Below are 23654 nucleotides of genomic sequence, written 5' to 3'. Positions count from 1 at the left end.
TCATCATCCCCTTTTCCTTAACACTTTCCCCATCAATATTCCTGGTCTATTTTAGCTTCTAAATCAGTGTCTGATGAAAACACCCCCCTGAATCTCTATCACCATCCTGGTTCTTGCTACACTTAACTTTCAAGTGGCCTTCTAATCCATACTGCAGTGCAATCACCTCATTTTAAAATAGACAAATCAATTTATTTCCCTACTTCTAACATTTCAAAGGTGTTGTGGACTGAACTGTGACCCTCCCAAGTGTATAAGTTGAGGTCTTAACCCTCAATGTGACTGCATCTGGCCATAGGGCCTTTAGGGATGTAATTAAGGCTAAATGAAGTCATAAAGGTAGGTGTCCATATAAGAAGAGGAAAAGATGCCAGGAGCACACAGAGGAAACAGAGAAAAGGCTGTGTAAGGACACAACAAGAACGCAGCCATCTGCAAACCAAGCCAGCCTTGATGGCACCTCGATCAGCCTCCAGAACAGTAAGAAAGTAAGTGCCTGTTGTTCAAACCACACACTCTGTGGCATTTGTTTTGGCAGCCCTAGAATACTAATATAAATAGGTGTCCATGTTTCTTATCCAAATGTATCTAACATCCAAACACCTTAATATGGCCAGCAAGGCATTACTTGGTCTGACCCTCACCTCTGTCTCATGCCTCAACTCATACCACAATCCCCTCACTCTATGGTCTTCAAAAACAGAAGTCCTTTCTACTTCCTTATGTATTCCTGACTTTGCTGACTTGGTAAAATCTCTTGATTATAGGTTATCAGTGCTATGCTCCTGCTCCCTTCTATTGAACAGTATGGTAATTTGATTAATGTGTATTTCCTTCACTAGAGGTCAAGCATCATGACAGCAGGAACCACACCTGTTTCTACTACCATGGTATCTTGTGCTTAGCATCTTCATACTTTGGCATGAAATTGCTGCTAATATTTGTAGGATTAATAAACAAAGAAGTTTATTAGGCCAGCTTAGTCAATGGAGAGTATGTTAGTTGATAAGAGCATACGAGCCAGAAATGAGAACAGATGGCTGTGGTTAAATTGTCATGCTAAAGAATATTGGCAAATTTCAGAAGTCTGAAGATACCAAGTGTTACAGAGAGTACAGAGACATAGACCTCTTTAACATTTCTGGTGAGTGTATCAAATGGTATAATTGCTTTGAAAAACTAGCTTGGCTTCAACTTCTAAAGCAGTATTTCTCAACCAGGGATGATTTTGCAACCCCGCATCTAGTCTTATTTGGCAATGTCAGAGGCTATTTTTGGTTGTCACAACTGGGGTGCAGATACTACCAGCATGCAATAGGTACAGGCCAAGGGTGCTGCTAAGCATCCTACACTGCACAGGACAGCCCCACAACAAAGAGCCATGTGGCCTAAAATGCCAATAATTCCAAGTTTAAGAAACGCTGTACCAAGTAAAATAGTCAAATATATTATGACAGAGCAATTTCACATCTATATACTCAATGCTTGCTTATATGTTTACAAGAGGAGACATTACTGTTAATCTACTCACATGAGAAAAAAATAGAACTACATCATACACCCATTAATAGGTCAATAAACAATGGTATATTCACCCAATAGAATATTATGCTGCTGTGAAAACAAATGAACTAAAAGGGTATACAACAAGCTCAATGATTCTTAGCAAAATATTATCAAGTGGAAAAAAAAACTTAATTATACCTTTTTATAATGTTAACACCAGTTCAACGTATATGTTATAGTTTTATAAACATATAAAAGTATATTTTATAGAAGTGTAGAGAGGCATTAAAGCTACCAAAAAAAATGTAAGAAAGGATTGATGTGCTCAAGATTCAGGACAGGGGTTTTTCAGTTGTAAAATGACAGGGGATATAGTGGGAAGGGAAGTCATATGGTTAGTGTAGATTAAAGTGCTAGCTTTTGCTTGGGGGTGGTAAGTTTGTAGATGCTTATATTATTAAAAATCACTAACTAAGTAGATTAAAAAACAGATCATGCACAGATTAATAATAAGAGTGTATTGTGAATCAAGGAATAAGATAAAATCAATTCCAACTGGGGACCAATTTAAAAGCAGAAAATTCCCTGATATAGACTGGGGGGTTGGTTCTCACAGAATGTTCTTCCTTGTTATAGGAAGAGCCTTTTATATGATTTAAATTGGTCGTCTGCCTATGATGTCATTTGCAAAAGAACATCTGCCTCTAAAATAAAATAAATGAAAAGTTTGAAAACACTACTGTAAGTGAGAAGTCACTGAGTGTTGTAAAAAGGAGGTGGCAATATCCTAAGATCTGTGACATGAAAAATCACACACTATAAAAGGGAGGCCCCTCTAAGAGATGTTCACATTTCAGGGAAGAGGGTAATAATAGGCTCCAAAGAAATGACTCACAAACTGCATCAATTCAAAAACCAATGACAAGAAGGAATGGGAAAGGAGATACTTTAAGATACCTCCACCCCAATCTCAGTATGGAAGGTTTTAAAAAGAGACGGGAAGAGCCAGATATAAACATATAGTCAAATCCTTAGTGGTGTGGTACTTTAAAATACCAACATATGAAGAAGCTAGAAGCCACCTACTCTGTCCGCCTGTCTGCCTTCTTGCCTTTCTCTATCTTTTCAAAAGTCGTTAGGGTCGAAGCCTATGCAAGGAAGGTGGGCACAGTGAGAAAGATGGTGTTCCAGAAACTTTGGGAGACTGGTTCCAAAAATGGAGATTGAACACATAAAATACAGGAGATGGCAAATGGCACCCAGGTTTGTCAGCACTGGAGGCGGGAGTTACAAATTCAGAAACGGAAAAAAATGGGGGAAAAAATGAAACTAACAATCTGGTGTTAGATTGGAATTGGAACAACTGTAACTTATAATTTTTGACAGGTTAGATAGAGGGATAGAGAAATAAATATAGCTGTAAATATGGGTAACCACATACGCATACATATATATCTTAGCTTTCTCTACAGTGAGAGACTTGGAGCCTCATTTTGAAGGATTTTCTCCAAAATAACAGTCTTATACTCTTTAAACAGTTTCAGGGAAAGACTGAGGAACTGTTTCAGACTGAAGGAGACTGAAAAAAACATGATAACTGTATGTAACACATGGCCCTATTTTGGATCCTTTGGCTATAGAAAATATTATTGAGATATTTGGCAATATTTGCATGGAATCTTTGGATTGGATGTTAGTAACATAGCAATGTTAATTTCTAATTTTATTGGTTATCTTATAAACAATGAGAATATAAACAAGGAAATTTGCATTGAAGTGTTCAGGCATGCTGGAGTAGTACATGTATAGCTTATTCTCAGGTGGTTCAAAAAACATTTTTAGTTTTCCTTCCTTTTCTTTAGATTGAAATTATTTCAAATTAATAAGAAAGATTCATAAATTTTAGTTTTCATATAGAAACAAATCACATGGAACTCAAGAGGAAGAAATAGTTGGGCAGCAAAAATGAGATATTTTGATATTTAAGAATAGGACAGTTGTAATAAAGATAATGAAGGGGAAAAACAAATGGACAAAAAATAGGCTATTAGGGAAGCCTCCATAAAATAGCATAGGAAATTGAATGCAAGTGAAGTATAGGGAAAAAGCTCACTGGAAGCCTGGTGTCTCCCATTTTGTATTAATGTGATGGAAGAAAACAGTTATTGAAATGTCTTGGATTTGTTTACAAAATCAATGAAAGTGTTAATAGCAACCTAATGAAAATACCAGAACTAAGGACAGGATATGGCTCATTGAGGGGTCTCGCAACCACAAATATCTTACATTAATACTCAAAAACACCAAAAAAAATTATCAGGTAATTGGGAAGAGTTTGATAGGAGACTTGGAAGAATAGTGGCAAAATAGACCACCAACAGTTGATATGTTCTACATCTAATTTTTCTCTCTTCATATAGTTTACCTAAAGAGAATAAAATAAACTGTTTTTTTCCTGTAATCATTTTTTTAAGAACAGATCAACCCCCTAAAACTTGGGGAGGAGACAGATGAGATTATGTGTTCCCTCCTTTCCCCATGGACAAGAGAAAACTCTGGAAATGCTTATCCCCTTATAAGTAACAACAAAAGGCAAATACAGCTTACATACATTCAAAGTCTACTTTGGGCCAGATGCATTCTCTAAACTGTCTTATTCAGTACTTTCAAGAGTGCTGAAAAGTAGGTATTATCCTTGTTTGAAATGAAAGGATGGAGGCTCAGAAAGGTTAACAGACTTTTCTAGAGTCACAAAGATTGAGAGCAGAGATTTATATTCACTCTTATCTTGAACTTCACTAATCTCCGTATATAAACCTTGTAGCCTACATATCACCACTCTTATATTATAGATAACACTAGTTTAAATCCATACATAGTTGAAAGTCCTGTGTTCTTTTTTATATATTTAAACACTTTTCTTTAGTAATATCTGAGGTTTCTAAATATCACCTTTGTAATATAATAATGATACCTACTACATGAATATCTGAAAAGCCATTTGTAGTTTACAAATGTTTTTATGCACCCTAATTTCCATCTTCTCAACAGCTAAAGAGAGCGTTATTTTTTTTCTCCCAATTTTATGGCTATGGAAACTGAAGTTCAGAATAGTTCAAGGAAGAGTTCAAATTACACAGCAAAGGTCATGACTGGAACCTGGACCAGAAGCATTTGATGATGTTTAAAAAGAAACAGCTGTTTAATATATTGTTAAAGTAAGTCTAGTAGTACAGTCCCCAGGAGTAGGCAAGACACAAGCTGGGGAACTGATACTGCATGGTGTTGCTCTTCAGATGGGAGAGAAATTATTAGAAACATAAGAACATATCAGTCACCAATGAGTACACCTAGTAGGTACTGTTCTGGGCTCTCAGATTCTAGGATTCTGTCAGTTTCATAATTTGCCTCTGGAGTCTGTCAAGCAGTGAGCCTGCTTACAAAGGATCATAAATGAAAGAAAGCCACTTCTGGATCTCCACCCATGGATTTCTCCTCCCTCCCTATCCTCTGTTGGAGAGCAGTGGGAAACACTCTGCACTGATAGCCTCCTGCTTGGACAAGAACAGAGCCACATGCAAACACGCCAGGCAAATGCTCTGTGGCTGGCATACACAGCCCAGGACCATCTGCTGAGATGGCTTCCAGCCTGCTGAGAAGACAGTGAACTAGCTCCCTTGAGGCAAAGAAGCTAAAAATGAGCTTGTAAAGTCTTTGTCAAACTAAATCTAATAATTTGTCTCCTAATCTTCCTAAACAAAGAATAATGAATTGTGCCTTGCTATATCATTCTTCTGAATTTCTGAGCTCTCTGTACTCTGCTGAGAGAATTTATGTACTCTAGCCTTTTTGACTTCTGATTGCTACTGTATTAATGGGCTTTATAAGTTCTTTGAAAGGTAGGATACCATCTTCCCTTTTCAGTATGTGCCTAGAGTAGTATCCAGCACATAGTAGCTGCTTAATAAATGTAACAGATGAATGAATAGAATATGATCCCTTAATACATCAGAAGGTGTCAATACTTAGCCTATTTCAGACTAAATCCCTTACTTCAGAAGGGAATAAGTAAGAATTGGTAAGAGGGGTTAAGATTTCTTAAAACATCACTTTCTTCTTCTAATTTTAGAGAATGCACAGGCTCTGCCTAGGTATTGTTGGTGGGAATAAAGGGGACTACCAGACATCAAAATTATTGTTCTAAATTTGGAGAATACAGAAATAGAAATATAGGAGTTGGGACATGGGAGGGATGGGCCAGCTCATGGTAAAGACCCAAGAATTAGGGTAGCCAGTCAGATGTCTCCAACAAGGACTTCACATATTAAAGAAACAACAAATACCCAGCTACAGCAAAGATATTTTCAAGGTGTTGGCAGCTGCTATTAGGAGATTCAAAACTCTTGTCATGACTTTGCCATGAGAGTCCTACAATAGACAAAGAGAATGGAGAAGATGCTGGCAACAGCATTTGAAGTGAATTAATAAAGACCATTTACTTAGAGGGATCATATGCATACCTGTTTTCCTGCTATATCTTGGTTCTACTTGATTTGCAAATTTTTTCTTCCCTCTGACTCTATGCATTATAGAGTGGCCTTCCAAAAGATCTCCCTTCAGTGCCATTTAATCAAATTTGGTTTCATTGATTTACAAACAAAAGCATATTGTTTGTATTGTAAGCAAGCAGTTTAGAATTCCTTGGTTTCCTACGGGGTAATATATACCATATATGTGGTAATATAATATATGCTTCGGAGGGGAAGTAAGGGAAAACTGGAGTATCTGGTGCTTGAGAAAGATTGGCCCAGCAGCCTGGTAGCATCAGGCAATCAGGCATTGTATGCAGATTTCTTCACTTCTACACAAACTCCAGATGGCTTTGACAAAGGGTCCAGTACATCAATCATTTTCTCTTTCCTCAATGACTATTCATTGAGCACCTACCATGTACTATTATCTATGTGAGATGCTCAAGATATGAGAATAAGGTACATGATGTTCCAGCCTTCAAAAGATAAAAATAGGGGACCTGAGATCCAGCTGCCTGGGTTTGAATACTGATATTATCACTTCCATCTGTAAGATCTTAGGCAATCAACTTAACCTCTGTGCCTGTCCCCTATGTCCAATAGTACTAATAGAATCTGCCACATAAGTTGTTGCATTAATTTTTAACAATACTTCCACATATACTGGTGTATTTAATTTATTTAATACTATAATGAAAAGATCTTAAAACCACTTCACATGAAAAAAGCATTCAATAAATGTTACTAGCAGTTGCTGACATGAATTTATTATTAGCAAAATGTTTGATGAAATGTTGGTAACAGAAAAGGCAAGAGGGAAATATTTTACAATTTGAAAAGCACCATAACCAAGGATATGCAGACACATGTTGAAAAGATGCAATTGAAAGGAAAAAGAAAAAGAAAAACATTGAAAAGGAAAACCTAGGAAAGTCATCGCAAAGCAAGAAATGTCCAAGCTAAGACATGAAGGATGAATGAGAACTAGTTTGAGTGGGAATAGTCAAGACAAAAGGGAACAGTATGTGCAAAGGCAGAAGATCAAGAGGGCACAAGAGGTTGACAGACATAAACTACTACATTTAGAACAGGTAAAGTAAAAGCCAGATGGTACATGGGATTGTGGGGTAGAGAAACAGAATAGCAGGCAATGAAGCTGGAAAGGTAAGCAGGAGCTAAAGCATGAAAAGTCATGTTGAAGACCATACCCTTTATCCATTTTGAGTTTATTTTTGTGAATGGTGTAAGAAAGCAGTCTAGTTTCATCCTTCTGCATGTTGCTGTCCAGTTCTTGCAGCACCATTTGTTAAAGAGACTGTCTTTTTTCCATTGGATATTCTTTCCTGCTTTGCCAAAGATAGTTGGCCATACTTTTGTGGGTCCAATTCTGGAGTATCTATACTATTTCATTGGTCTATGTGTCTGTTTTTGTACCAATACAATGCTGTCTTGGTGATTATAGCTTTGTAGTAGAGGCTAAAGTCTGGGATTGTGATGCCTCCTGCTTTGGCTTTCTTCTTCAATATTACCTTGGCTATTCGGGGTCTTTTGTGGTTCCATACAAATTTTAGGACTGCTTATTCTAGCTTCAAGAAAAATGCTGGTGCAATTGTGATTGGGATTGCAGTGAATGTTTAGATTGCTTTGGGTAGTATTGACATTTTAACAATATTTATTCTTCCAATCCATGAGCACGGAATGTTTTTCCATTTCTTTATATCTTCTTCAATTTCCATCATACACTTTCTATAGTTTTCAGCATACAGATCTTTTACATCTTTGGTTAGGTTCACTCCTAGGTATTTTATGATTCTTGGTGCAGTTGTGAATGGGATCAGTTTCTTTATTTGTCTTTCTGCTGTTTCATTATTAGTGTGTAAGAATGCAACTGATTTCTGTACATTAATTTTGTATCCTGCGACTTTGCTGAATTCATGTGTCAGTTCTAGCAGACTTCTGGTGGAGTCTATTGGGTTTACCATGTATAATTTCATGTCATCTGCAAAAAGTGAAATAGACAAAGGACCTGAATGTGAGACAGGAAACCATCAAAACCCTAGAGGAGAAAGCAGGAAAAGACCTCTCTGACCTCAGCCGTAGCAATTTCTTACTTGACACATCCCTAAAGACAAGGGAATTAAAAGCAAAAATGAACTATTGGGACCTCATGAAGATAAAAAGCTTCTGCACTGCAAAGGAAACAATCAACAAAACTAAAAGGCACCTGACAGAATTGGAAAAGATATTTGAAAATGACATATTGGACAAAGGGCTAGTATCCAAAATCCATAAAGAACTCACCAAACTCCACACCTGAAAAACAAATAATGCAGTGAAGAAATGGGCAGAAAACATGAACAGACACTTCTCTAAAAAAGACATCCAGATGGCCAACAGGCACATGAAAAGATGCTCAATGTCACTCCTCATCAGGGAAATACAAATCAAAACCACACTGAGATATCACCTCATGCCAGTCAGAGTGGCTAAAATGAACAAATCAGGAGACTATAGATGCTGGAGAGGATGTGGAGAAACGGGAACCCTCTTCCACTGTTGGTGAGAACACAAACTGGTGCAGCTACTCTGGAAAACAGTGTTGAGGTTCCTCAAAAAATTAAAAATAGACCTACCCTATGATCCAGCAATAGCACTTCTAGGAATTTACTCAAGGGATACAGGAGTACTGATGCATAGGGGCACTTGTACCCCAATGTTTATAGCAGCACTTTAAACAATAGCCCAATTATGGAAAGAGCCTAAATGTCCATCAACGGATGAATGGATAAAGAAATTGTGGTTTATATACACAATGGAATACTACTTTCAATGAGAAAGAATGAAATATGGCCTTTTGTAGCAATGTGGATGGAACTAGAGAGTGTTATGTTAAGTGAAATAAGTCATACAGAGAAAGAGAGATACCATATGTTTTCACTCTTATGTGGATGTTGAGGAACTTGACAGAAGACCATGGGGGAGTGGAAGGGGAAAAAAAAGTTAGAGAGGGAGGGATGCAAACCATAAGAGACTCTTAAAAACTGAGAATAAACTGAGGGTTGATGAAGGGTGGGAGGGAGGGGAAAGTTGGTGATGGGCATTGAGGAGGGCACCTGTTGGGATGGGCACTGGGTGTTGTATGGAAACCAATTTGACAATAAATTTCATATTAAAAAAAGACAAAAAAAAAAAAAGAAGAAGACCATACCCAAGAAACATGAACATTTGCTCCAGATTTTCAAGCCAAGGTGAGTTATTATCAGATTTACACTTCAGCAAGGAAAGTGAACACAGTCTAGAAAACTGTTGGGAGACCCAGGAAGAGAAAAATTCAACTTGTGTTTCACTAATGGAGTCAACTTATGTTGGTGAGCATCAAGGGAGGACTAAGGGATTTTGTTGATTGTGAAGTGATAATCATTTAAGATATAGGCATGGAGAACTTAGTGAACTATTCAAAGTGAGAAGAGAATAGGAAAGGGAGAAATCATACATAAAATCCCAAATGTCCTCACAGACCATGTGGCAAAAAGTGGTGTCACTTGAAATATCAAAACAAAGGGAAGGAACAGATCCTGGGTGAAGGAAAATGGAAGGTAAATTCATTTGGGAACAAATGTACTTTCAGGTGTCCTGGGGACATCTAGATGGTTCATTCCAGTAGGTTTTTGAATATATGAGTTTCAAGATGAGAAGTCTGAGCTGGTGATTTAGAACAAATGCCAATAGCAGAGAGAAAATTGAACACTTTATTCAAGAATAATATGTTGATTGAGAGGACAGCCTAGAAGAGAACCCAGAGGGGAAACCATCACTGAGGATTCAGCAAAGCCCATGAAAAAGAGTGAGAAGGAGCAGGCAGAAGATTAGAAGAAGCCTAGAAAAAGCAGCAATGTGGAATCCAAAATGGAGAGATTTTAAAATGTGGCCATCCTCAACAGTGCAGAATTCTGTAGAAAGCTCAAACAAAATTAAGAATGGATATTGTCAATTGATATAGTGGATGCTAGTTAGAAAACCACTTTCAGTGGTGTTGAAAATGCAAAATCCAGGTGAGAAATGGGTTGAGAAGGTGTTATTGCAAGATTAAGAAGTAGAGACAAAGAATATTGATGATAATTTCAAATATTTTGGCTGTAAAGAATAGGAAAAATACAATAGTATTGGAAGGAAGGAATGGGACACCTGATTTGTCTCTCATTTTCTCACAACTTTTTCTCTGACTTTGACAAAGAATCTACTTATGCCAAGTCCAGTTATTGCTCAAAGATATTGTATAGATTCTGTTCAAACATAATTAGAAGGCCACATAGAAAAAAACAAGTCTACCTTCGGCCCAGAATGGTGACCTGGAATACATCATGGTATTACAGATGTAAGGCTTTTAGATTCATGTATATCCATAATGCATTTAAGTTCCTTTATTTTATTAATTTTAGTGCAGATGATCTATTATGACAGCCATCTACAAAGTTTCCTCAGTTTATACTTCTTTTATATTTTTGTCATCATTTTACAATGTGGTGCCAAAATATTTGATTATAAAATACATATTTTGATATTTCTTGCAACATTTGACATGTTAATTATTTTCCTTCATGATTTTCCTATTTTAATTTTATTATTAATATGTTTGTGTTTCAATATTTTGAAACCAAATGATTTATTTTAGTTTAGATGAAATCCATGTTCTGGGAATAATTAGACATCTAATAACATATACAAAATAATGTAATTTAAAAGTATTTTTATTTATTAAATACACCAGTGGTGTTGACTTTTAGAGAGATTCAATGAATAAAATCAGTTCAAAATTATTACAGAGGAGATTTCCAAGAAACAAACAAAAAACAAAATATAGGTTTAGACTTTACCATTTGGGGGTATACTTAAAAATTAAAAACTTCTGAAAAATTTATCAAGATAAGCAGCAAATTTATCACCTTTTTTCCTGGAAATAGCAACAAATGACACCTAATTGCATATGATAAACCAATTTAACTTTGGATGGTGAAGCTTTGAGTAGCCCTCTCTATTATCAGAACATAATACTAGTTCTGAAGGCTCAGTGTTAAGATAATGAATCCTTTTTGAGATTATTGGACAGAATGGCTGGACCATGTAGATCAATGAGTAAGGCACACTTTAGCTCAACCACCTCTATTTTAGAAAGGGCTTTAATGAGCTTGAATGCACTTTTTTAGTTACTTAAAATGTTCTAGTATTACTACAAACACTAGCAAAGAAGTTTTGGGAAAGCAATGCCTTAATTGATAAATTAAGTATAGTAAAAGGAAAGGTAAGCAGGAGCTAAAGCATGAAAAGTCATGTTGAAGACCATACCCAAGGAACATGAACATTCGCATGAACATATACATGAACATTGTATATCTGGATAGAGCACCCACAGCTATTTGTTGTAACATTTTTCAACTGTATTGTATGTCTAAATATTTGCAAAATTAGGCATTGGAAAAAATAGGAGGTTTGATATGGGCACAAATACAACTGTTAAACTATGAAGGTAACCACTAATGAAATGTAAATCCATAATCGAAATCTCAAATTAGCAAGAAATAAAACATATTAATCTTACAAATGCAAAGAAAGGAAAACAAAGAGAATGCCAAAAAAGGAATAAGTAATAGACATAAAAGAATATAGAGGAAATAAGATAATATATCAAAATAATGATGAATGGCTGCATCCTTTTATTAAGACAAATTAATAGCTAGCTATATGATGCCTATAGTAAATACAACTTAACTGACATGTTGAGAAAAGTTTAGAACAATAAAGGAAGAAACAGAGAAAAAGAAATCTTCAGTAATTCTATAAAAACAGGAATTATTTAAATATGTGGGTTTCTTTTGAATACAAACCAAGAGGGGATTAGTTCTTTCCACCTCTATAGGTGTTTCACTCTTACTTTTGTTTCTTCTTTAAGCAAGTTAAGAATCAAATTGAGTACAATACGAAATAGTAACTTAAAAGGCTGAAGTTAAAAGCGTTGATTGGCTCTCAAGTGACTTTTATGGGCTTTCGTGTATTTCTCCCGAGTTAGGTTTCCTTTCTCTTTATCCTGTACTGTGAAGTGTTGTGTCTTAAATCTCAAAGGGAGTAACACATTTGATTTTCATTTCTTAAAGGACTTCTGACACTTTGCATTTAGGATGTTAACAGTTTTCATGCTATAGCACATTGATTTACCAAGTGCTCAATCCTCCCACCAACCCAGAAGACTACAGATAATCCCATGGTTTGAGAAACCAGATGGAAGGTGGAAGATCCATACAAGTGGCGCTTTTGCTTACACAGCATCATACAACTACCTAAGAACATCTGTTGCCACAGGCACTCTCACCAACAACCTCAACAAAACAAGAATTCTGCATGTCTCTTGTCCCTGACCATACTAAGTCAATGCTATGAGGGCTGTGTGGGTTAGTTAACACCCAATGTTGTAAACAAAATATACTGAATCTTGGCAGTGGATGCCTGTGGAAACCTTTCACTCTAGAAAAGATGGAGCTTTTAAATGATAAAATATAGTTCAGATATCAGGATAAATGTAACATACCTTTGCACATAAATCTTGACAAGGTACTGTTGGAGAGAAATAAACTAGCCCTAATCCATTTTCAGTGGATTGTTGTTGTTGTTGTTGTATGTTGTTCTTAAAAAAAATAGACAACAGTTAAAACATCTAAGACAAGGTGACTTCTCAAGATTTATTAGGATTTAAGGAATATTCAACAACAATAATTATTTACTGTGCCAAAACTAAAACATAATATTTATGGTATGTTTATTTTATGGCACATACTACACTGACTTAGGAAGACTGTGTTATTTGGTCTTAGTGACCTTCCCCATGAATAAGCCCCATTATTATCTCTTTTAACAAAGGAGGAAATTAAAGCTCTGAGTGCCTCAAGAATGGACTGTTTTTGTGACTCTAGGAAGTTTTAGAGCCAGGACATGGGCTAGATTCTATTTGACATCAGTCCAGTGATTTTCCCCACCAAGCTGTGCCAACTCCCCAAGAATGTCATGCTAGGTTGTACAAGTCACATATGAAGATAAGAAAAAATTGTATCACATAGAATTTTCCAGATATTAAACTCTCTCCTTCTAAATCCAAAAACAGTTAAATAATTTCTGAAAAAAGGTCTTTGTAAAATATGGCATACTGCCAAAATTTCAGAACCTTGGAATTAGAGTTGAAAGGATGGTGGGTCCCATATCTATTTCATATCATACCTTTAAAAAGCCTATGTTATTATATATAATAATATCCCATTATTAAATCAGTGCTTATTATTTTTTCTTATTTGTTAGGTTTTTCCTCTACCCAATGTCTTTCCCCCAACAACTACATTTATTTGGACTCCTTAAAGATGGAGACATAATACATTAGCAAGTTACAGAGAACTCCAAGGCTTTTTTGCCCTTATTCTAAGTTATTTCTGGTTCCCTTGATAGTTTAGAGAACAAAGGAAGCTTGGATTTTATTTTGAAATTACATCAAAACCAAGCATTTTAAAAGAACATATCATTTTATGATTTGGAGATTAATTTCAGATTTAAAGGAATAAAAATGTAACTAAACATAACATTCACACTCATAATTATGATCAATATCATACATATGAAAAATTCTGAAAACTTACTACAAGCATTTTATTTATCCAGAAACTGCTTAAATGGCAAATCCAATCTATTTTTGAAGTAGCCAAGGAAGTAGAAATGAAGACATTTGAGCAACCAAAAGAGAATTCTGGACATTACAAGTACACTACAGAGGCAAGGCAAGTGCTGCAAATGAAGAAAGAGGCTTGTGTGTAAGACAACAGAACTAGTGTAAACCATGAGGAAGTTACATCTCAAGTGGCAACAGTGACTCATCTCCAGTGGATTTTCACCACGTAGGAATATGAGATCAAGGTCATTGGATCTTCCAAGTTTCAAACAGAAACAGGACTTACAGATGTTTCAGGTGAAATTTCCTCTTATTTAAAACATGGTTCAGGAACACCTGGATAGCTCAGTCAGATTAAGCATCTGACTCTTGATTTTGGCTAAGGTCTTGGACTCAATGTCCATGATTTTGAGCCTCACATTAGGCTCTGAACTGACAGTGAAGAGCCTGCTTGGGATTCTCTCTCTCTCCCTCTCTTTCTGCCCCTTCCTTCCCCTCCCTCACTCTCTCTCAGAATAAATAAACTTAAAAAAATAAAAAATAATTTAAAAAACCAATTAAAAAAAAACAACATGGTGCAGATTGGAAAAAAAAAAATCTCCCGCATCCGAACTGGAACTAAGATAATCCAGTTGATGACTCTGAGCTCTGGGCTGGCTTTGCTACCCTACTTAAGCACTGAAGCCTGGACAGTACCCATAACTAACCCGAAGTCAGACATTCTAAGACACAGAACTGGAAAGAGAACCCAGGTTTCCTCTTATCTTCCTTATTTATGTCACAGCCTTCAAAGGAGACAACTGGTGGGATTTTCTCAGTGGCTATTTCTTTAGAACAGAATGGCAAGTCCAGATCTGGCCACCATAGGGAAATGAGAAGTCAAGCAATCAACATGGAGGGCTTTCCACCCTGAAGCTATCCTCTGTCCATCAGTCAGTTAGGGCTACATTATTTCCCTCTTTGAGTAGCAACTTCTCAGAAACAGTCTTTTAGCAGCCATCAAGGAGATTCTATCAAGGAATATTCACTACTAAATAATCAAGAACCAGGCCCGGGGGAAGAATCACTGTTCATTATCATTGAAACACTACAAGGGGAAAAAAAAAAAAAACAAAAAAAAACAAAACACTTAACATTTATCATTACCAAACATATGAAGACATTTTTCTTCTCAAGGTGTTTTTCAAAATTATTTTAAAACACCAATTTTTAACTGTAATCTCATCTCATTACAAGTCATTGACGATTCATGCCTCCTCTGTAACTTGCATTCAAGATCTGCAAGCACTTAGAGCCACATATTGATTAAGAACATCTCAAGTGCTTAAATTCTCCAATGGAAACTTTTCTGTTGCCTCATGTATATTGAGCCTTGTCCTCCGACCACCAGGCCTCATCCCAAGCAAACCCATGGATTTGATATGTTATCTATGTTTTCCCAAGTACATTAAAGTAGACTCAAAATTATTAGGAAAAATAAAGCCTGTCTTCATGTCATCCAAAATCATCTTTTTTTTTTTACCATCACCCTTGGAGAAACTGACTTAAGCAGAGCTATTACAAACTCTAAAGTTGTCACAGTTTCCTGATTCTTGATAATGTTATTTTTAGTATAGTAATATATCAAGAGTAATAGGTAAATAGGCTTCATTCATTATATTAATGCAAATACTTAAAGTAATAGCAAAAACACACAGTGTTTAATATGTGTCAGACATTCTCACCATGACCCAAGAGATAGCTATTACTATCTCCATCATACAAAAGAGGACACTGAGGGACGGGTAAGTTAAATTGCCCAAGGTTATCAAGCCAGTCAGCAAAGCCGCAGAGCCTGGGCTTGAATCCCAGGAGTCTATCTTCAGAGTCCAAATGCTCCAAAGTCCTTGCTCCCTCCTATCTGCCAAGGTAAACAAGCACACCACAAGGAAGCCAGAGTCTCAGAGGTCCACACGGATTTATCCTGTACTTGAGGCTCTACTACTCAGGTCACACTGACCATAAGGACAAAAAAATCAGGACCACCTTTAATCAAGGCCCTGAAAGATGTGTATTATTCTTGAGGCCACTGCAAGGCTCTGGGAACAGACTCACAGTGGAGATAAAGCCTATCTGTGAACTGAGAGGAATTTTCTGCTTAACCCCACAATATTAATTTCCATCTCCAAATGAGATCCTGCTGAGACGGGTGGAGGAAGATCTGAAAATGAAACAGACAGTAGCAAGAGCAGCACACCTAGTGGCCCAGCAGGTGCCCCAGACCCACCTGTATACTGCTGCCTGATGAGCTCAGGCAGAGAAAGAGGAGGGAGGGCAGGGAAGGGGGCTCAGAAAAGATCCAAGGTCGATTTACATCCACAACATGGAGCAAGCAGTTTTCAGGCTCCTTCCTCTTACCCCCCTGATAATCTCATGAAGTAGGTGATATTGTCATCTGACACATAAAGAAACTGAGGTTCTGAATAGTCATGTCACTTGACTAAGATCAGTTCTGTTGGTAAATAAGAGAGCAGAAAGCAAAACTTCAGAACAAAACTTCAGAAAGCAAAACTTCAAAACATGAACAAGTTTATGCTCTGCAATATGAAGAGGGAATAACAGACTTCCAAATGCTCCCTGATTTCAATCATTTGTGAAAAAAAAAAGCAATATTAACCTTAGAGATTGTGAAGGCATTTTCCCAGGATGCTGTTTATTTTTAAATCTGATTTACATTGTCCATATGGCTCTGTGAAATGGTCTCCATTTACGTTCAGAGAAATCAAATATGTTGTCATTAAAGGTGTTGGAACTAGGGATTGTAGCATAAAAGGAAACAAGGGCACTGGCCCTCGAATTTCTCAAGGAAGCTGCCCCTGACACTCCAAACCCCCAGATTTATAAAGTGTCATTTTTCCAAATGTTAGGGACCAAACACGAGCAGAAGCCAGTCAAGGCACTGGGTCATAAACAGTAAAACTTGAAATGTCAAAGCACATCTACCTCAACTTGCCTCCCAGCCAACAAGGTCAAAGTGGGAAATCAGAGGTTAACAAAGTGAGGTGTCCAAGGTCAAAGAGCAAGTCTGTGTGACAAGGACTAGAATCCAGGCTACCCTGGCTATCAGTCCAGGATTCTCTCCTCTACTTTGAGGTTATAGGGCACGGATTATAAGTACAGTGGAGGGCACTAAGCTCAGATGCACCAGGTATCAAGTTCTGATGCTAATGCTCATTTGTGACTTCGAGAAAGTTATTTTTTTTTAATTTTTTTTATATATGAAATTTATTGTCAAATTGGTTTCCATACAACACCAGTGTCGAGCAAGTTATTTAACCTTGTGTACACCTCAGTTTCCTCATTAGCAAAATGAAGATAGTAATAGTGCCTGCTTAATAGAGTTATGAGGCCTAAAAGCCAGATTATCATGCATATAAGCATTTAGCAGTTTGACCCAAAAATGTGTCTAATAAATGTTAGTTTATTATGATGCCCATGAAAGTACATTATAAACTGTAAATTGCCAGTGGATGATATTTATTGCTGCAGCCTAATTTTCCTAACAAGGTAACATACCATCTTATATAAATCTTTTCTTCCTTTTACATCATAACAGCATGTAGGCAGTTACAAAATAATCTGTAAAGTCATCTTATTTCTTGTTTTTAATGTAAGAAATGCAAACTGCACACGTAATCATTTCTAATATTCCTACATATTGCAGTCTAGACACAGATAGTAAATGCCTCCTTTCACAATGTTGCAGATAAGTCAATAAGATGAATGGTCTTCTCTGACAAAAGTCTTTATTCAAAACATAATTGAAAGATGTAATGTAAGAAAAAAACTATTTTAGCCTTTGTCCAGAGTTCCCAGGACAGAGTACCTAAAACCTGTGAGATTTCTGGAGTGGCAAGATTATCTTGTATTATTTATATAAAGCCATTTTAGACCATACCTGAGTTTATGTGAATGAGATTACCACAGCAAGACCACCGAAGAACCTCAGCTTGATCAAAGGTGATTAGAGGGTTAGTACTTTCAGCCCTATCCCCTCGTCTCTGTCCAAGGAGTGGAACCAGAGACTGAGTTCCATTACATGACTGATAAGCTCATTTACTGTGCCTCTATAATGAAACCATGATAAAATCTCTGAAATACTGAGGTTCAGGGAGCATCCAAGTTGGCAAATACATTGATGTACTGGGAATGGTGGCAAACCTGGAGAGGGCAAGGAAGCTCTGCCTCCTCATCTCTCTCCATCCTAAAGTATAAGTATAGCTGTTTCCTGAGTTCTGCTAATTGTTCTAAGGAATTATCAAACCTGAAAGGAGGTCATGGGAACTCTCCTATTTGCAGCAGAAGTGAAGGTGGCATGGTGACACCTGGGCTATAGGGCTGGCATCTGAAGTAGGGGCAGTCTTATGGGACTTAATCCTTAACCAATGTGTCTGTGTTATCTCTGGGTGGTTAGTGTTAAAACTGAACTGAGTCAAAGGATACCTGAGGATTACTGTCAGAATGATTCAAGAGACAACTGCCTTGGCTCTAAGCCTTCCTTCACATGTTGATAACTGGACTGGGTATGAACTCCAGTTTTTCTATCTCCTCTTGTGATTCTCAGATTCCCCACCTGGAGCAAAAAAGAGACTGTCTGCCCCTTATGTCCTCAGGCTGTGTCTAAGATTATGGAAACCCAAGGTAGTCACTGGACATGTTACCACTAACGTAAGAGTTTGAGAAGCAACTTCAATGACCCTCTAGAAAATTTTCTTGTGTGAGTCATCCCTGGTTTCAGCAAAACCCTTCTAGTTGTAAACTGAGAGAGATACGTTTGCTTCCAAGCTACGTATTGTAGCAGGGAATTGTACAGGGATACAATTCAGCCAGAGACCCAGTACTCCTAAGGCAGCATGTGGGTGGGCACAGATCCCTGAGTTTTAGTCTTGGTTCTGCCTCTTAGAATTTAAATGACTTTATCAAGGTCATACAGCTAAGGAGTCCCCATTTCCTCATTCATCCAATGAGAAAGCTGTATAAATCTTGAAAATGTGTTCTAGGGACCACATGGATTAGACTCACAGGGATTGCTTGTGAAGGCAGTTTATGTTGCCCCAGAAATGCTGAATCACAATATCTAGATTTCAGACCCTATATTACTTGGAATCTCTATTACTGACAAGCACCCCAGACAATTCTGATACCCAATAAAAATGGGCAACTACAAGACTTTTCATTCTATTATAGCATTTTACCACATCTGTTGCACCAAATTGTTTCTAACTTACAGAAATGATTTATCAGCTTGGTGAGGGCACTCACCAAGGTAGACATCATATATTCCAGTACCAATAAGTTTTGCCAAGTAGTAAGTCGGATTAGATAAGATCAACTCTTCTACAATGTGTCAACCTAGAAAATTCTCTCTGATGAGTTCTCAAAACCTCCTTGTGTAACTTCATCTTTGGGGTAGCTTATTTTTGTGTGAGTTTTTTTTTTTTTCGTTCAAATAATGGCACTATTTTTTCCATTTAATTGGTCCACCTAATTCCAGTCTCAGAAGTAAATCTCTCTCGCATTTATATACAAAGCCAGTTGCAATCTTGTTGACTGATGCCATTATTTCAGGCAATGAGCAAATACACTTAGTTAATGCTATGATGCATTAATTTAAACATCTTGGAGGTGTTCCACGGAGTAACAAAAGTTTAAGTGATTTTGATGTTGTTAAAAATGCAAATGCATCTGAATCTAAAGATTAGCACTGACTCATCAAATCCATCTCTTTTGAGGGCATCTGCTGTGCTGGCTTCAGATTCTTCCTTCTCCTTCCTACCCCACCCAGCCCCCATCCCCAGACACTCCCTCTGCCCTTCATTTCATGTAGTACTTATGTTGTTATCTTGAGCACTTAGCTGAGGTCATTGGCTTCCTTATGTTCATTTTGAAGTTCCTGGCTTTACACAGACCTCTTTACAAATAATATTTACACTTTTTTTTTATTCTCATGTTAGTTAACATACAGTGTAGTCTTGGCTTTAGGAGTAGAGCTCAGTGGTTCATTGCTTACATATAACACATGGTGCTCATCCCAACAAATGCCCTCCTTAATGCCCATCACCCATTTTCCCCTCTCCTCCCCCATCAACACTCAGATTGTTCTGTATATTTAAGAATCTCTTATGATTTGCCTCCCTGTCTGTTTTTATCTTATTTTTCCTTCTCTTACCCTATGCTCATCTGTTCAGTTTCTCAAATTCCACATATGAGTGAAATCATAGGATATCTGTCTTACTCTGACTGACTTATTTTGCTTAGCATAATACCCTACAGTTCCATCCATGTTGTTGCATATGGCAGGATTTTATTCTTTTTCATCACTGAATAGTAGTCCAGTGTGTGTGTGTGTGTGTGTGTGTGTGTGTGTGTGTGTGTGTGTACACACCACATCTTCTTAATTCATTCATCATCTGATGGACATTTGGGCTCTTTCCATAATTTTACTACTGCTGATAACACTGCTATAAACATTGGAGTGCATGTGCTCCTTCAAAACAGCATTTTTGTATCCTTTGGATAAATTCCTAGTAGTGCACTTGCTGGGTCTTAGGGTAGTTCTCTTGTTAACTTTTTGAGGAACTTCCACAATGTTTTCCAGAGTGGCTGCACAAGTTTGCATTCCTACCAACATCTGCTGTTTCCTGAGTTAATTTTAGCCATTTTGACAAGTATGAGGTGGTATCTCATTGTGATTTTGATCTGTATTTCCCTGATGTGTGATGTTGAGCATCTCTTCATGTGTATGCCATCTGGATGTCTTTTTTGGAAAGTGTCTGTTCATGTCTTCTGCCCATTTCTTCACCGGATTATTTGTTTTTTGGGTGTTGAGTTGGATAAGTTCTTCATAGATCTTAGATACTAACACTTTATCAGATGTGTCATTTGCAAATTTCTTTTCCCATTCCATTGGTTGCCTTTTAGTTTTGTTGATTGTTTCCTTTGTTATGCAGAAGCTTTTTTATCTTGATGAGGTTCCGATAATTCATTTTGCTTTTATTCCCCTTGACTTCAGAAATGTGTCAAGTAAGAAGTTGCTGTGGCTGAGGTCAAAGAGGTTGCTCCCTGTTTTCTCCTGTAGGATTTTGATGGTTTCCTGTCTCACATTTAGGTCTTTCATCAATTTTGAATTTATTTTTGTGTATGTTGTAAGAAAGTGGTCCAGTTTCATTCTTCTGCATGTTGCTTTCCAGTTCTCCCAGTACCATTGGCTAAAAAGACGGCCTTTTTTCCATTGGATACTCTTTCCTGCTTTGTCAAAGTTAATTGGCCATACCTTTTGTGGGTCTATTTCTGGGTTCTTTATTCTATTCCATTGACCTATGTGTCTGTTTTTGTGCCACTACCATACTATCTTGATGATTATAGCTTTGTAATACAGGTTAAAGTCTGGGATTGTGATGCCTCCAGACTTGGCTTTCTTTTTCAACATTACTTTGGCTATTCAGGGTCTTTTCATATTTACATTTTTGAACCCTCTCCAATTTGGCATGTTGGGAAAATATAGAATGACTTCTATCATCTGCTGGATCTGTATTCCTGCATTCGTTTCATTTTCATTATTACAAAAGAAGTCTTCTTAAGCTCTGATTAGATTTTATGAACAAGAATATCTTTCTACCTCGTACTTTCCAAATGTGGTCCTAACTTCTTAGAAGGGGATGGGTAGGATGGAGGCACTCACAACTTTGAGTATATCATCACAGCTGGAGACCATCTTTACTCTCACCATAAAAAGGACAGTATACACTTGGCTGAGAATCTTCCTACACATTCTCTTGATCAGAGCTACTCAAACTGTGGACAGTCAACAGGGCTGATCTGTGAGTTGTTTCTTATTGTTCCACAGCAAGGTAAGAACTGAAAATCGAGATGAAAGCATTCAGAAACTTTAACAGAGACCTGACAGAACAATTTTGTGCTAGCTGAATCTAATAGTATAAAAAAGGAGCTTGTACTCTCTTTTTTAGTTTCATTTTTTAAAATTCATTTTCTTGCATTGTAAAAGTATATTAGTCTGCAGTGGATTAAAAAAAATTAAATAATAAAACTGACCTTTCACCATAGATAATTTGGGAAGCATTGGTCTACATGGAAGCTTGCATTCACATCTCATGAGAAGTCTCAGAAATCATAGAACTCCAAAGCCATGATGTGCCAATATGTATAAAATCTAAAGGCCTGTGAATCCTATTTATAGGATACAGATAAGAGAAGCAGCCACAGAAGGGTGCCTGGGTGGTTTAGTTTGTTGAGCATCTGACTTTTGCTCAGGCCATGATCTCACAGTTGTGGGTTTGAGCCCCAATGTCGGGCTTTGTAGTGACAGCACGGAGCCTGCCTTCGATTTTCTGTCTCTCTCTCTCTGCCCCTCCCCACCCAAGTAAATAAATGCTAAAAAATTTTTTTTAAAAGAGATGTAGCCACAGAGAAATGGTTGCTGACCTTGTGCCATCTGTGCCAAAATCTGAGCCATAACTCAGAATCTCCAGAATGAAAGAAGTCAACAAACAGCAGAAAATGTAGGGCAAAGGGGAATTATAACAAAGTTTCCAGGCCCAAATGTGAGCCCCAGGTTGTTGAGCTCAGGAGGGCTTGGACTGTAACCTGATGAATCATTCATACCATAGCTAGGATATGCACTGGTCCCTTTAGGAGATCATGTAAAATGTACTCACAGGTGGAAGCCTCCTGCGTTCTGATACCTGTTCTCAGAGTCCTTCAGTGGTGACTGCTGTGTGGGGGCAGAGGTTGAGTGCTACAGAGACAGTGCATGTGTCAATGGGCACATCAACATCTCCCTAACCTCTTTGTTCACAGCAGTCGTTCTCTAGGGGTAGGAGCAAGCTGAATTCACAGGGAGGGGGACAGCATTGTCTAAAATGAAGAGCAAATACTCACATTGCCCATCCGCCTCCAGTTTGAAAATTAATCAAAATGCAGCTCTGTTAATGATGAGGATTACTATATCCTTTAGGTATGTTGCAAAAAAAAATAAAGTCCAGGATAACCCTTGATTTTACTGCATGCACTGAGAAACAGGAGAGCAGGATTTCATGATGCTCCTACCCATTCAATTATCCCTCCCCCCACCACCCCACATACTTTCTTCACTAGCTCTCTGTAGAACTCAAAGACCCACACAAGAGTTTCTTTCCCACTCAGGGTCTGCAGAGCTGGCCCAAGGCTACACAGCTACCTTTAAGAATCCTCAGGTGACAACCAGGGTCTTCCAACCTTAAACCTCACATCACCACATCTCTGATCTATTTTAAAAGTAAACAAATTCTGCACTTACTGACTCCAATTGAAGGCAGAAATGTCTTTAATTATTTACACCAGCAAATGCATTCCATGTCTTAGATCCTGTGAGAAACCCAACGAAATGTCAGCTTCAAACACATTTTTCTTAAAATATTAGAACCTGGTATTGCAATTGAAGTGTATGTGCCTGAATAAACAGACCAAATGGTTAATAATAATTATATATCCATGAAAACAAACACAGAAATCAGCAAAAAAAAAGAGATAGAGAGAGAGAGAGAGAGAGAGAGAGAGAGAGAGATTGGGAGAGAGAAACAACGCACGCAACAAAGTTTCTTAGTGAAAGCTTGGAATCTTCAAAGTGGTCTTCAGGAAAAAAAAGAGGTTAGAGTGGGAGAGAGCCAAAGCATAAGAGACTCTTAAAAACAGAACAAACTGAGGGTTGATGGGGGGTGGGAAGGCGGGGAGGGTAATTGATGGGCATTGAAGAGGGCATCTTTTGCGATGAGCACTGCGTGTTGTATGGAAACCAATTTGACAATAAATTTCATATATTAAAAAAATGATAATAAAATAAAATAAAATAAAATAAAATAAAATAAAATAAAATAAAA

General features: G+C 37.3%; 1 long non-coding RNA gene across 2 annotated transcripts in view; it reads right to left on the bottom strand.

Moving 5' to 3' along the window:
- The window catches only part of LOC121041318 (uncharacterized), an 813566-nt gene that overhangs the window by 255097 nt on the left and 534815 nt on the right, over positions 1-23654 (bottom strand). The window lies entirely within an intron of this gene.

Source organism: Herpailurus yagouaroundi, unplaced genomic scaffold (genome assembly GCF_014898765.1).
Source record: "Herpailurus yagouaroundi ecotype Mexico unplaced genomic scaffold, PumYag 183, whole genome shotgun sequence".
Taxonomy (NCBI): Eukaryota; Metazoa; Chordata; class Mammalia; order Carnivora; family Felidae; genus Herpailurus; species Herpailurus yagouaroundi.
Note: the sequence above shows the minus strand (reverse complement) of the source record. Positions and strands in the feature narration are given on the sequence as shown.